Source organism: Ictidomys tridecemlineatus, chromosome 9, assembly GCF_052094955.1.
Source record: "Ictidomys tridecemlineatus isolate mIctTri1 chromosome 9, mIctTri1.hap1, whole genome shotgun sequence".
In the NCBI taxonomy this organism is placed as follows: Eukaryota; Metazoa; Chordata; class Mammalia; order Rodentia; family Sciuridae; genus Ictidomys; species Ictidomys tridecemlineatus.
The window spans coordinates 40642462-40644934 of NC_135485.1; positions in this window are offsets into that span (position 1 = coordinate 40642462).

The following is a 2473-nucleotide window of genomic DNA, read 5'->3' on the forward strand; positions in this document are numbered from 1 at the left end:
AATGGAACCTAAAATTAAATGATAGCTATAAAAATACAAGGACAGATAAGTAATTTTTATTATTTCTACGCAGTAAATTGTATGACCTTTTTTTATTGCTAGTCTGGTTTTCAATCTATTTAAAATGAACCAAAACATTATCATATTTTCTAAAAGTATCTGGTATTTATGAAACAATACATAAATTCCTTATATAGACATGCTCAGATTAATATTGTTATTATATTAGGTTGAAGTTAATTGAAAAAGGAGAAAAGAAAAAAGTGGATATAATTTGACATTTTAAAAAAGTTAAAATAATCAAGAAACTTGGAATACATTTCTGAATAGAAAAAGCGAGTGACATTTTAGTCAATGTCATAAAAGGGGTAATACCATTTCAGTTTTAGCTCTGATTTTTTAAATTGACCATACAGATATGAAATGCTGAGAGTTGTATATGTATTTATGTCATTCTGTTCTGAATTAAATACTAGTTGATATCATTTAAGATATTTATGTTCCAAGAAGAATAAAATTAGCTAATGTTGAGTAGTTTATTCTCTTTACTCATCTGTAATCAAATTTCTTTTTCTCAAAAATTAATCAGAGGTCCTCTTTCTGTTTTCACCCATTAGTGTGATTTCTGACATAAGCTATTTTCAATCAGTATATTTCAACCCTAATTTAAAAGTTTATAATGGCTTAAAAAATAAATAAGACAATATATTTATTTCTTAGAGAAAATTGAAAAATAAAGGAAAGGCAATCATTGCCTTACCTGAGTAGGTTTCCACACAAATTATCTCTGGTATTCTTTTTTATGACCTCTAGTTGTCTACCGTCTACTGGTGCACTCACTGAAAACTGATTTGTGTCAATCATTGATCCATTAAAATCAACTTGAACTTGTTTGTTCTCATCCTTCTTTCCTCCTATACTTTTATTCTCCTTCTAAAAACAAAAACAAAAACAAAAAAACAAGAGGTTGCTGCCTCTGACTCCTATCCTGTTCTTACCATATCATTATTACTGTACACAACAGAGATCTTCTATACTCAAGAAAGCATTTGGATAGGGACCTGAGGGTAGGGGCTGGGGATATAGCTCAGTTGGTAGAGTACTTGCCTAGCATGCATAAAGATCCTGAGTTCAATCCCCAGCACCACCACCACCATCCAAAAAAAAAAAAAAAAAAAACCATTCAGGGAGGTAATATGTTACCATATTGATAACATTTTCCTCTTCTGAACTCCAGGTAGTGAATAATACCCTCCTTCCTCTCAGTACTTCCAGAGCACAGCTTTATTTATTCTCTTGAGCACTTCCTACCACTGATAAATCATACCTACACACACACACACACACACACACACACACACACACACAAGCATATACATACATATGTGTGTGTACACCAATTCTTCAGGGAGGCAGAAGGAGAAGATAACCTTTTACCATGCAATCTTCGCAGTAAACACACAACCTAAGCATCCATAAACTCTGCTTGTTTGTTTTGAGATAACATGGAGGTCTCTATTCCCCAGGTTGGGCCTAAGCAATTCTGTCTCAGCCTCTCAAGAACTCTACAGGCAGCCGCTGCAACTGATTTAAAAACACATTTGTTTTGATGATGTGAAGGATCAAACTCAGGGCCTGGCACATGACAGGAAAGCACTCTCCACTGAGTTACACCCCTTCATAGTTTTTCTAGGAAAACCTTTTAATTTGACTTAATTATAGATTCATAAGAAGTTGCAAAAGAAAGGTACAGAGAGCTTCTATGTATATTTCATTTGCATTTTCCCCAGTGATAACATCTTGAATAACAAAAAACAATACCAGGACATTGACATTAGTACATTTCATACAGCTTATTCAGCTGTCACCTGTTTTACATGTACTTATTTGTGTGTGTGTGTGTGTGTGTGTGTGTGTGTGTGTGTGTGTGTGTAGCTTTATGCAGTTTCACCAGATGTGCAGATTCCTCTCCAGATATAGAACACTTCCATCACCATAGGGCTCCCCTGTGTAATTCTTTTGTAATCATACTCATCTTCTCTGCTCATTCCTTACTTCTGGTAAACACTGACCTGTCCATCATCTCTATAATTATATTTTGCAAGTGTTGTGTAAATGGAATCAGTAGTTTGTTCCTTTTATTATATTTCATTTAACAATCCCCCTATTGAAGGACATTTTGGATGTTTCCAGGTTATTATGAAAAAGCTATATTTTATATTCAGTTTTATATTTAAAATGAGCACTATTTTAGAGATTTTTGGTGTTGACACAAATTTTTACCTCTCTAAAATCAATGCCTAATAGTGCAATTGCTGGGTTGTATAGTAAGTATATGTCTAGTTTTCAAAAAAGTTGACAAACTATTTTCTAGAGTGGCTGTTCTGTTTTACATCTCCACCAGCAACATGTGATCCAGTTTCTCCATATCCTTGCAAGCATTTGGTATTATCAATGTTTTATTTTAACCAAT